Genomic DNA, 14,169 nt, shown 5'->3' with positions numbered 1-14,169 from the left:
AGAAAAATCGGAGCTCTTGCACACTTGGGTCATTGAAGATTAAGATCTGGATTAAGTTTAGAAGTGTGAGCAACAAGAGTGATGTAGTGGTGGGAGTCTGCTATAGACCACCGGACCAGGGGGATGAGGTGGATGAGTCTTTCTTCCGGCAGCTCGCAGAAACTACTAGATCGCACGCCCTGGTTCTCATGGGTGACTTTAATTTTCCTGATATCTGCTGGGAGAGCAATACAGCGGTGCATAGACAATCCAGGAAAGTGATCAGGAACAGCCATCATGGATTCACCAAGGGAAGGTCATGCCTGACTAATCTAATCGCCTTCTGTGATGAGATTACTGGTTCTGTGGATGAAGGGAAAGCAGTGGATGTATTGTTTCTTGACTTTAGCAAAGCTTTTGACACAGTCTCCCACAGTATTCTTGTCAGCAAGTTAAAGAAGTATGGGCTGGATGAATGCACTATAAGGTGGGTAGAAAGTTGGCTAGATTGTCGGGCTCAACGGATAGTGATCAATGGCTCCATGTCTAGTTGGCAGCCAGTGTCAAGTGGAGTGCCCCAGGGGTCGGTCCTGGGGCCGGTTTTGTTCAATATCTTCATAAACGATCTGGAGAATGGTGTGGATTGCACTCTCAGCAAATTTGCGGATGATACTAAACTGGGAGGAGTGGTAGATATGCTGGAGGGCAGGGATAGGATACAGAGGGACCTAGACAAATTGGAGGATTGGGCCAAAAGAAATCTGATGAGGTTCAATAAGGATAAGTGCAGAGTCCTGCACTTAGTACAGAAGAACCCCATGCACCGCTACAGACTAGAGACCGAATGGCTAGGCAGCAGTTCTGCGGAAAAGAACCTAGGGGTGACAGTGGACAAAAAGCTGGATATGAGTCAGCAGTGTGCCCTTGTTGCCAACAAGGCCAATGGCATTTTGGGATGTATAAGTAGGGGCATAGCGAGCAGATCGAGGGACGCGATCGTCCCCCTCTATTCGACATTGGTGAGGCCTCATCTGGAGTACTGTGTCCAGTTTTGGGCCCCACACTACAAGAAGGATGTGGATAAATTGGAGAGAGTCCAGCGAAGGGCAACAAAAATGATTAGGGGTCTGGAACACATGACTTACGAGGAGAGGCTGAGGGAACTGGGATTGTTTAGTCTGCAGAAGAGAAGAATGAAGGGGGATTTGATAGCTGCTTTCAACTACCTGAGAGGTGGTTCCAGAGAGGATGGTTCTAGACTATTCTCAGTGGTAGAAGAGGACAGGACAAGGAGTAATGGTCTCAAGTTGCAGTGGGGGAGGTTTAGGTTGGATATTAGGAAAAAAAATTTCACTAGGAGGGTGGTGAAACACTGGAATGCGTTACCTAGGGAGGTGGTAGAATCACCTTCCTTAGAAGTTTTTAAGGTCAGGCTTGACAAAGCCCTGGCTGGGATGATTTAATTGGGGATTGGTCCTGCTTTGAGCAGGGGGTTGGACTAGATGACCTCCTGAGGTCCCTTCCAACCCTGATATTCTATGATTCTATGATTCTAAGATTTCATGGGAACATTTGGAAGAGTACATGTGTGGGCATCCTAGTCAAATTCCAGTTCAGGAAACTAACTATACATTGCCTATTTAAAATTCCCTCCGTAGTTTCAACTGGATGTAATAGTATTATTCACTCTTTGCCTTAAATGATTTGTAATGTTGATCTGCGTTGTTAAAGAGCTGCTGAGTTTCGCCACAGAGGTGTCTGCATTTCAGTGGAAGTGATCTGGAGTATGCAAAGTGTTTTGAGAAACTTTGGGAGAAAGACATCATGTAAATGTGATATTGCTATTATTTTTTCTTGATCAAAGTTATTTTTTTCCCTTCTTAGTTTTAATATTACATTCCTGTTTTAAATACTTTACTATTTACTTTGAGAGCCAACCAACTTCACTGTAGCCTGACACTGTAAAAAACAATTCTGTCTTTGATGAAACAGTTACATCAGACATCAAGCCAGGGGTAAATTAAACTGATAATTGCCCTACTTTAATTTTCTCTGAGTGGTGGCCTCCATTTGAGTAACCCTGCTGTCCTCCATTAGCAGCAATGCTGTGAATTTGATTTTTGGAAACGGCAATACAGAAGGTGGTAGAAATATAAGAAATGAGAAGATTTTATTATATGCAGATTTAATTTACTGTTTATTTGTGCAGTGTGTTTGTGTGAGTGTGTGTGAGAGAGAGTTTTGATATTATCACATTTATAATTTGGTATGTGTTTCTTGTAAAGGGGGAGATACGTACCCCAGAATCTCTACTAGTGATGCATGAACAATTGGCGTTTTAACTGAAATAAACACCAACAAATTCAGATACATCTCTGAGTCTGTGAAATCTCATGAGAACAAGCTCTCTTGTGAGATTTCTGTTGCGTTTCACTTCAGGTAGCCCAGAAAAGGACAAAAATAGCCCTTTCCATGACATTTTCGTACTTTCCCACAAAAATGAAAAAAAAATGACAAACAATTCCAACTTTTCAGAACTTAAAACAAATTATTGTTGTCATTTTATCTTCTCCAGCTTGTTCATTCCTCATATTCACTTCCAGACCATGTGGCCATACTAAAAAAACAAAACAAAACAAGACAGCAAATGTCAATCATGAGAACCCTAATTAGTTTTTGGTGTTTAAAAATACTCAAGGGAAGTTTGCAATGCAATATGAGTGGTGCTATGCAAGTTGTTAGTAAGATAAGTACTACAGTCCTGGATAAGGTCATCTACCATAGAAACAGTAGCCATAGTCTCAACTCCCAGAAGATAAATGTCAATCAGCAAGGACCCTTTACTTCTTTGCCCACGAAATAATCTAGGTCTCGAATTCATGTCAGCAGGGGTCTTTGGGATAAATATTGTGGCTGGATCTAAAAGAGGTCTGGATAACTTAATGGCAAATGATAACATTTGAAGCTCCACTAGAATTTGAAATAAGAATAAAGGTAAGCAAGTCTCACGCTTCAAGTTGTAGGCTAATTACATGCAGGAGACAGGAATGAATTTATCTCATCCATTGCATAACTAGGAATTTGCATTATGGGTTTTGCCTTATTTGGGAGGTGTGGTTTTTGGGTTTGGTTTTCCTTCCTCCTTAGAAGCAGGGACTGGCCTTGCCAGAGGCAGGATACTGAACTAGAGAGAACTGTGTTCTGACCCAGCATTGCAAATCTTGTTGACTATATTAAACAAGGAACTGATTGGAGCAGTCAAGTTTCCTTGAAAAAGCTGATGAAAGCCCCCTCTCTTTACTGATAAACAAGCAGAGATGGCTTATTTAACTGCCAATGCTTAGGACACATTTCACAGAATTAGCCATGGTACTTAGCACTAATACTTTATTTTTCCCCCTTAATTTTCATTCCTCGCCATCCAACTAATCTCATCTAGCCTAGCGACCTGAAGTCCCAACATTGCTCCCACACCTGTGACTCCAACCTGGCAAGCTGCTGGTCCAACCACAATGTTACTGTTGATGCTAACCCAGCTGTGATGGAGCAGAGAGGCCCACACCTGCAGAGAAGGGGTTAAAGAAAGCTTATGGACCCAGCTAGCCCTGCCCCACTATACTTACAGCCAATGCCAAGCCTAGAGTGGGAATAAAATGAAAGAACCTGGCTCAGTTCAAGGCAGACTGGTGAGGAGGCAAGATGAAGCTCTGCCTCTCTGTGAAGGGAGCTTTGCTGGTAGAAAAACAGGCCTGATATCCAGGACAGCCACTGGGAGAGAAGCTCTTAGCCCCCAAGTGAGACTGATGCTCAACTGACTGATGCTCAAGGAACTATTTAAAAGACTGGGGATGACCCAGTAGTGAGCTGACTTTATTTTTTGCTTGGGAACATTTTAGGGCTAAGCCCTCCACCCCACCACCCCCAAGGCGTTAAAACTGTAGCATCGCCCAGTGAACCCAGGGGGAAGAGACTTCCTCCATGCCTCTCTAGAAGACCTGCAGCCACATCAGGGTGCTGAGAAGGTCTATAAGGGGGCGCTACTCCAATCATGCCAGTACAACAGCCCTACAGTTTCTTCCTCCATCTATCAAGATAGTATTCACCAGCTTCAACGGCAGTGATAGAAGTGCAAGGATCTAAGAATATAAAGCTGTTCAGTGGGTGGTTAATGAATTCCCATATCAGTACTCTGAGCCTCTGTGATGGCTGAATGCAGCTGGGGATCTAAAATCCATCATCTTTAGCTACAGGGAGTCAATGAGTTATTTCTTGCACTGCTGCACTGAGCTATACACCTGGTGTAACCACTGGCAACAAAGCAGGGATTGTGGCTCAAAGGGTCAATGAGAAAATTTGATGAGGCATAATGCCAAGTGATGCTAGACATAAACAGGTTTCAGAGTAACAGCCGTGTTAGTCTGTATTCGCAAAAAGAAAAGGAGTACTTGTGGCACCTTAGAGACTAACCAATTTATTTGAGCATGAGCTTTCGTGAGCTACAGCTCACTTCATCGGATGCATACTGTGGAAACTGCAGAAGACATTATATACACAGAGACCATGAAACGATACCTCCTCCCACCCCACTCTCCCGCTGGTAATAGCTTATCTAAAGTGATCATCAAGTTGGGCCATTTCCAGCACAAATCCAGGTTTTCTCATCCTCCGACCCCCACACACAAACTCACTCCTGTAGTAGGTGACTTCTGGGTGACTACAAGATCTCTATCAAGCATTCTTACAACTACAATACCCACCTGCGGAAGTGAAGAAACAGATTGATAGAGCCAGAAGAGTTCCCAGAAGTCACCTACTACAGGACAGGCCTAACAAAGAAAATAACAGAACGCCACTAGCCGTCACCTTCAGCCCCCAACTAAAACCCCTCCAACGCATTATTAAGGATCTACAACCTATCCTGAAGGATGACCCAACACTCTCACAAATCTTGGGAGACAGGCCAGTCCCTGCCTACAGACAGCCCCCCAACCTGAAGCAAATACTCACCAACAACCACATACCACACAACAGAACCACTAACCCACGAACCTATCCTTGCAACAAAGCCCGTTGCCAACTGTGCCCACATATCTATTCAGGGGACACCATCAAAGGGCCTAATAACATCAGCCACACTATCAGAGGCTCGTTCACCTGCACATCCACCAATGTGATATATGCCATCATGTGCCAGCAATGCCCCTCTGCCATGTACATTAGTCAAACTGGACAATCTCCACGTAAAAGAATAAATAGACACAAATCAGATGTTAAGAATTATAACATTCATAAACCAGTCAGAGAACACTTCAATCTCTCTGGTCACGCAATCACAGACATGAAGGTCGCTATCTTACAACAAAAAAACTTCAAATCCAGACTCCAGCGAGAAACTGCTGAATTGGAATTCATTTGCAAATTGGATACTATTAATTTAGGCTTAAATAGAGACTGGGAGTGGCTAAGTCATTATGCAAGGTAGCCTATTTCCCCTTGTTTTTTTCAAATCCAGAAAACCTGGATTTGTGCTGGAAATGGCCCACCTTGATTATCATGCACATTATAGGGAGAGTGGTCAGTTTGGATGAGCTATTACCAGAAGGAGAGTGAGTCTGTGTGTGTATGGGGGTGGGGGGGGGGGGTGGTGAGAAAACCTGGATTTGTGTTGGAAATGGCCCAACTTGATGATCACTTTAGATAAGCTATTACCAGCGGGAGAGTGGGGTGGGAGGAGGTATTGTTTCATGGTCTCTGTGTTTATAATGTCTTCTGCAGTTTTCACAGTATGCATCCGATGAAGTGAGCTGTAGCTCACGAAAGCTCATGCTCAAATAAATTGGTTAGTCTCTAAGGTGCCACAAATACTCCTTTTCTTTAGACATAAACAGTCACACTGGGGCTGGGAGCATCTTCATCCTAAACTTCAAAGCTTTAGCACTCAACTCGTACTCTCTTACTACCGAGACTTAACACCATTATCTTGCTATGCAAAAAGGATGGTAGATAAAAATAAATGAACTATTTCTATGATGAGCTAGTTCAGAGAAATTAAAAACTGAACTTTAACCATCTCTGCAAATTCAAAAACTTTGTTTCAAAAAAAGTTGATCAACTTTTTCTTTACAAGTTACTTTTCATTTTCCTGTTTTTCTGCTTTCTGCGAAGAGCAGACACAGCATGAGTGTCCAAACTCCGGAGGTTTTTCAGACCCAAGAAGTCTGTGTAAGGTTTGGATAAGCCTCTGAGAACGTTAAGGGGCGGATCCTCAGCTGTCATAGCTCCACTGAACAAATGGAGATATGACAATTTACATCAGCTGAGGATCCCTTGACCCTTCGCTGCTCCTCATCACCGAGCCTGCAAACCTTTTGAGATTTGCCCAACAATAACAAAATCTCTCATGGACATAAGGATGATACTGAAGCTATATCCCCCTATCATTTCACCTTGTCACTGCTTATCAAGCACAGCACGTTTATCCTATTGTCCTTCATATTTTTGGGTGCACGTTGTGGTTCCTTATCTCCTTGAACACGTATAGATATGTTCAAGCTACCTTTCCAGAAATATAGGCCTGTTCCAATTAAGGGCTGTGCTACTTAAAATATGGCTTTGTTGCTGTTCAACACACTTTTCTAATATAGTCCTATGTATCTCAGTGACCTCCGTTCTCTTTTTGTATCAATTGAGGTTCTGCTATCCAGAAACATACAGGGGCCTTCAGGTGCCCCTAGAAACAAACCTAAGGCCTTTAGATCATGAGCTTTTAGTTGCAGTGTCCCTCACATCTGGTACTCTGTCCCCATTTGAGCTGAGAAGAATGTAAAGTACTATCTCCATTTTAAAGACCAGGTTTAGGATGCATTTGTTTTCTGTGTCTTGTCTAGCTGAATATAGGCTTCTGGATTCAGGGAGGATTGTCTTTTTATTGACAGATTATAAAATACTATAGCGCACACTGGGCCTAATTTATCCCTTGTATAATTCCATTGACTTCAATAGAGTTACGCCAGTGATGAATCTGGCCAAATGAGTTAAAGGACCAGTAAAGAAGCCAATTGTACTGTATATGTGTATGAAGTAACAGTGTGGAGAAATTCAGCCTGACAGAATGCACCACACAATGTGACACTCAGCAACGGTAAAAGGATTATGGTTTTCCTGATTAAATGACTGTTATGCTTTTGGATAGACAATCACTCTCCTCAAATGTTCAATAAGAAAGTGAGAAAGACATTACCTACACAAGCTGTGCACCGGTTAGAGTCCTGTTCTTTGGCCACTAAGAGTGGAATTTAATTTCTGGAACAGTTTCTAACCTTATTTGTCAGACATTTCCTTCTTTCTTATGGATGCCAGCATCCCATATGTGTCCCAAACATAGAGAAACTGAGCCAAATTCAGCAGCAAGTCTGGGTCAAAATTTGTGTAATTTACATCATCTTCCTCCCCACCCAGAATGAAAATTATGACAACTCAGTCTCCTTTAAAGTCACATCTACTAATACATAATCTTCACTCCCCCTTACACTTCTTCTCTCAGACACACTTATATACATCTGGAGTAACCTCCCTTGAAGTCACTCAGCCAAAATTTGTTCTCCATTAAACCGGCATAAATTCAGAAAAGCTCCATTAACAATGGAATTACTTTGGTTCACACCAGAATAAATGAGATCAGGATTCAGTTCAATGGCGTTATCTGGATTTACATTAGTTAATGTAACCGAAACCAGAATTCCGTGCCAAATCTGAATTGTAAGGCTACACCTACACCTGAAGCTATGAGTGTGATTCCCAGCTCGCACAGACATACTCGTGGGTAGCTCTCATTTTTGGCTAGCGTGCTAAAAATAGTAGCATGGGGGTAGCCTGGGAAGTGGCAATCAGGAGCCGTGCCAAGTACAAACCCACCTGAACCTTGTGCATAATGTACTATGCACTGCTAGCTGTACCTCCACTCACCACTACCCATACTACCATGCCTACACTACTATTTGTAGCATGCTAGTTTAATGAAAGCTAGCACAAGTGTTTTTGTGCAAGGCAGGAATCACACCTCTAGCTCACAGTGTAGACGTAGTTGCAAGGAAGGGTGTGGAAGGGAATCAGAGTTGGTTAAATGTACACACCAGGCACCTGTGAGAATGAAGAGCTGCAGAAAAAGCAACTAACAAGAGGGTGTCAGTGGAAGTAAATCACACCCACTTTTATATCCTCTGAATTTGGCCCGCTTTGCACAAGACATGGTTCAACATTGGAAACAAGCAAATGCAGAGCTCTGGGACAAAACCACGGCTGATGCAAGAGTGAGGAAGGCCAAAGTATCTCATGTCTGAAGTGACTTTGAACACACAAGCTGTATAAAGAAAAGGAGTACTTGTGGCACCTTAGAGACTAACAAATTTATTAGAGCATAAGCTTTCGTGAGCAACAGCTCACTTCATCGGATGCATACAGAGGAAAATATATGGGGAGATTTTATATACACAGAGAACATAAAACAATGGGTGTTACTATACAGACTGTAACAAGAGTGATGAGGAAAGGTGAGCTATTACTAGCAGGAGAGCGGGGTGAGGGGAACCTTTTGTAGTGATAATCAAGGTGGGCCATTTCCAGCAGTTGACAAGAACAGTAGGAGGGGAAATAAACAAGGGGAAACAGTTTTACTTTGTGTAATGACCCATCCACTCCCAGTCTTTATTCAAGCGTAAGTTAATTGTATCCAGTTCGCAAATTAATTCCAATTCAGCTGTATATAAGTGCAAAATGTGAATTACTATCATCTCTATGGTATAAACACCCTATCTTAAACATACCGGCTCTGCATAGATCTCAGAAAACACCTACTTCATCACATCCCCTCTTCAGCGCTCCTGCCCCCATCCCCAACTCTTATCTCTGCTGAGATTGCATGTTTAGGCTGGACGCTGCCCTGAGTGTCCCCAGCAGGCTCTCTCCACACAAGTGACTAATGAGCTGTTAAAGCTCCTCAGCCTAGGAAATCCAAACAGGCCTTTGTCACTTGGAACAAGCTATGGTAGGGAAATTGTTTTCCAAACAGTAATGCACTGAAAATAGAAGAAAACCAAATTCAACCCAATGGATACACCTCAGCCCTATTCTCTCCCTCTCAGCCTCCATTTATCCAGGTCCCCTCCAAGCCAGAGAAGACTGCCTTTTTCTCACTTTCCTCATGGTTAGTTCTTAAGATCCAAAATAATTCTAGGTCAAACCCTGCAGCCTTCAGCTATGATCGGACAATGAGTGGCACTGATGACTCTCAACTCCCACTGGATTGACCTCATTCAGGCAGTGTTGCTTTTGAAGTCACTGGGAGTTTTTCCTTAGTAAGGATTTGAGGATTGGGCCTAGAGTTTTCCTTCTCCAAACCTATTCCAGGTCTACCCAAGAATTCAGAGGTGGGCCAATCTTACCACCTCATAACCACACTGAGGATAAACCAGAGGTGAGCTGATGGTTTACAACAAACATCCAAATGAAAGACAACAGTATAAAACATCAGTGCACAGAGTGAGTGACGTATCTCTTGGTAGTCATCAGGAGGAGGATATCTATCATAACCCACAACTGTCCTGTTCCCCTCTATTCACTCTGTGAGATATTTTGCATGGTGTAAATTAGGAAATGACAGCTGTTGCAGACTAAGGAGAATGAATATGTAGAAACATCCGACCATAACTTAAGCCTGCAGTCTTCTAGAACTCTACCTGTTACAAGAGATTCCTCACAACTCTGAGAGCACCACCCGCACACCTATGCCACGCAAACCTCATGATAGCAGAAAACACCTCCTTATTACACTTCACCTCCAGGAGGTGCCAGTAGTTTTGTGTATATAAACACCTCATGCTTCATACACCACATGGATCAACATGATACATGGGCTGGTAGCTCATGTCTCACTGAAATCAGGCGGGAAAGAGTTACAGGGGTTATAAATTCTAGTCATAGGAAACAGATGCCTCAGCACACAAATCTCCACAGTGTCTAAAAGACTCGTAATGGAAAAAATTAATCCAAGCAGATTCACTGTAAATTATATACAGACACGATTAATAGGATAACTTCCACACACACACCCCTCCAGTATCTGGAAAGTAAAATGAGATAATAAATGCCTTGCAACTTCTCTCTGTTGCCTGCCATGGGTGAAAGAACAAAAGACACCAGAAAGTGTCCACTAACATAATTAAGTAGGAGTCATCTTGGCAATTTCTAAAATGGTACCTGTCATTTGTTATCCATAGCTCACAATATGAAGGTCAGATGTCATCTTACTCACCATCTTAGACACCACTGAGACTAAATATCGTCACTGCTAATCACCAGGAAATGGTTGCTGTCAACTCTTGTTACCACCAGCCAGAAATCCGAGACAGTCTGGTGGAGCAAGAGTAGCTAACCAGACAGTCTGGTGGAGCAAGAGTAGCTAATGGACAACTTTTGAACACAAAATGGAGATGATCTATAGCAGCGTTTCTCAAATGTGGCAGTATGGCTGCATGCGGACACCAGGGGGGTTTCCTGTGACCAGGACAGCCTTTTGGGCAGAGATGGGGGAGGGAGCAAAGGAACGGTGCGTCGCTGCAGTGCCCAGGGGCTCCGGGGAAGGGCTTCAGCACCCCTTCCCATCTTTAGCTGCGGGACTCCAGGAGTGGGCTTCAGCCCCCCTCCCCTGATTCAGCTGGAGGCTCCCGGGGCGGGCTTCAGCCTGGGATGCAAGGCCACAAAAGGGAGCTTGAGGCAATGGTGGGGGAGGGGAAGCAGTGGAGTCCAGGGGGGCAATGGGGAGCCTTAAGGAGTGTGTGGGGCGGGGAGGCAGTGGGGGCCCAGGGGATCTGTGAGGGATTGGGGGAGGCAGTGGGGCTAGGGGCTCCAAAATACAATTGTACATTAATTGTATTATTGAGTCTGCAAAAAAAAACCCAACCCTTCATCAATCAATTACAATGATTTAGACATGTATATGTGCATATTTATTTGTTTTTCCTAAAGTTAATTAAGTATTTTAGGAAAATTTGTCAGAATGGCCACCAGCAAGAGTTGGTGGCCGCACTCTGAGGCCACCAAAATTGTGTTGTGAGAAACCCAGATCTACAACATCCAAACACAGGGAAATGAGGATGCAGGACCCTCCCAGTGACCATCCACAGCTTGGGAATTTTGAAATATTTTGTTGCTGAAAACAGCCAAATCATTAATTATTAAAATTGTATAAAGTAAATGTCATCATTATATCACTTACCATCCCCCTTGTTTGTTTGTTGTTCCTTCTTTCTCTTGCTTTTCTTCCTACTTTCCACTTTTCCTTCTAGAATTCTTCTCTCTAGTGATCTGGCCATTCTTCCCCCTCTTTTTACCATTGGCTTAATCGCTCTATTCTAGTTCCCCATCTCTATCCTAATCTCTTCCCACCATTATTTTTTTCTCCTCCATTTTTATCCCCCTTTGCTCCTCCCTGTCTTTTTCTCCCTGGCTCATATCTCTTGTGATCAGGAAGAATACGTGTCCTACTTATCCTCTCAGTGGAGGTAATGGCAGACTTTTGGAAGGTGAGTGGGTCTCACTGTGTCTTTGCAGGTGTTATCTACCAAATACAGGGGAGTTGATCGCAGTGCAATAGTTTTCAGCAAGTTGGAAGAGATCTTTGTTCAAGAAAAGCAACCAGAAATTCAGGGAGGTTGGAAACCATACATGGCCCCATCTCATAAGTGTCTCTTGTTTCAAGTGGCAACCCTCATTTTAGATAGCAATTTATCTCCAACAGGACCCAAACCTGCTGTTAACTCATTGTTATGATTGTGACTAATTTACATAAGAAATGCTGAATCATCAAACTGAGATAACACAAAATATTATGGATGCTCAATGAACCAGTAACCATATCATTTCAATCTTTCTGCTCTATTTTTTTGTGTCCGTTGATATGAGTCTCTCTCTCAGACTGGGTTCCCCATTAGGGCCTTGGCAGGGTCAGAGGTACATATCAGGAGACAGGGTACCTAGATGAGAATAGCAGTGCCCTCCTCCCCTTCTTGAATAGCTTACACAAATACTCTTACTCCGTAATGACCAGAACACAAAGGAGATATTAAATCTGTACTAGCCCTGCATTTGCTGCTTGTGAGCATCCTAAGGCACACATGGGCCTAACTACCCAGAAACAATGCCTGCAGCATTTTTATTGCAAACATCAATCACAGTTAATAACTTCAATTATACAAAGCCAAAGTGTCCAAAACCAGCTGAACGGTCCCAGTTCTCACAGAGAGCAGAGCGATCAAAACACATTTAGAGTATACAGAACAAGCTTTAAATATTACTAGCAAAAAAGAAAAAAAAATTCGAATATCTTGGAAGTAAACAATTCTTTATTAATGGACTCTTATTTCACAAAGATCTTTTCTGATTTGCTTCAATAATCCCAGCAAAGTTCTGTCCTGGTATAAAATCACACATGTAAAAAGTTCAGGTAGATTGATTGATTACTTTTGACATAATTAAGAGCTGAACGATAAATACCAAAAGCAAGGTAGAAATCACAAGTGTGTTCATGATTTATCTAGAAACCCCATTATAGCCAGATTGATCACAAAGAAATACTGCACTGAGCACAGTTCTTTACCATCATTAGTAACTACTGAACTGGAAGCAGACAGTTGCTCTGGGTTCCAAATGTAAGCTGCCAGCCTTTTGTTCCTTCGATCATGAGTGAACGTCACAGTAATAAGTTGCCAGCATTTTGTTCTGTGTTTGCACAGCACCTAGCACAATGGGTTCCTGGTCCATGACCAGGTTTCCTAGGTGCTACGATAATCAAATAATAATCATCTCTCTCGTATCAATAGACTGGAGAGGACAGTAAATGAACACATATAATCACTGTGGCATAAGACCACATGCTACATGATTTATCGAGTCATGGTTGGAGTTTAGCCCTGGAAATATATCCCCAAAATCTTTACCAGACAAAAGAAAATACTTGTATGAGAATATGTTGGTGTTAATTACTATTACACTCACTCCCCTTATAAACACTTCAGCAATTTATGGGCAATATTAGATTGCCCAATCTCGTTTGCTTTCTAAACAAATGATCCAAAAGTAAAGAGAAACCCAAAGTTATCACTGACAATCTCTCTCCTTTTACACTTGGCCAGTTATGTTCTCATTATACGCCTGGCATTTTGTTTATATCCATTTCACAGACTCACTGTATTGTTAGGATTGGGGGATCCATTTTCACTTGATCAGTGGCTCACAATCACTTTTCCTAATAGCAGTATTGGTGGATAGCACTTTAGGTTCCAACCCCTGACTCAGGAAAACCCCATAAAATTCTGAGTGCCTCCTATAAGAAACTGAACATCTTCAACTCCCTTAATAGTCAATGGCAGTGTAAGATGCTCAACACTTTACAATATTGGTGCCTTTATGCTGGGCCGTAGCAAGCCTCCTGTTCAGCTATGTTCCCTCTAAACTGCCATCAAGCTTGAATGGCTTCAAATCCCATTCTCAGTGTTAAAAACAACCAAATCCCTGTTGAGAGTTAGAGCAGAAACTGCTGAACAGGAGGTGGCCTAGACTGGTACTTCCAACTTCTTAGGCTGCAAACCTATTACCTAAAAAAATCTGGAAAGCTCCTATTTAGTCTCCCCTCCTGCTCTGCTCACAGGGCTCCATTTTCTTCCTCATCTCAAAGTTTTCCAGTGATTTGCTTTTGATTCTAACATCTCTATCAGAAGTTGGGCCTATGTCCTTCCCAGTCACATTATTAAAATTTATTTCTGTGACTGAAATCAAATTTTTATAATCCCAAATTATATCCATTGAGCCAGATCCTCAGCAAGTGTGGAACAGCATTGCTCCATTGATGTGAATGGAATTATGCTCATCGACACCAGCTGAGAATCTGGCCTGGCATTTAAGTTTCTTTTATTGCTACCCAGTGAGAACACTGTATCTTCTTTGTAATGTATAATAAGAAAAGGGGATGAGGTAAAGGGAACCATACTCTCCATCATTTCCAGGCTTTTGCACAGGGCAGGGTGGGTTAACATTGCCATAAAATAGTCCTAATGTAAGTGTAAATCACACTCCCATTGTATTCCATGGGAGTTCTGTCACAAACCTCAGTGGGACCAAGTGTATCACACTTAGCTA

At 42.6% G+C, this 14,169-nt stretch overlaps 1 protein-coding gene across 8 annotated transcripts in view; it reads right to left on the bottom strand.

Annotated features, from left to right (window-relative positions):
• Positions 1–14,169, bottom strand: part of NRXN3 (neurexin 3) — a 1,346,778-nt gene that overhangs the window by 327,111 nt on the left and 1,005,498 nt on the right. The gene's annotated exons all lie outside the window — the stretch shown is intronic.

Source organism: Lepidochelys kempii, chromosome 6 (assembly GCF_965140285.1).
Source record: "Lepidochelys kempii isolate rLepKem1 chromosome 6, rLepKem1.hap1, whole genome shotgun sequence".
Taxonomy (NCBI): Eukaryota; Metazoa; Chordata; order Testudines; family Cheloniidae; genus Lepidochelys; species Lepidochelys kempii.
This window is presented reverse-complemented; position numbering and strand designations above follow the sequence as displayed.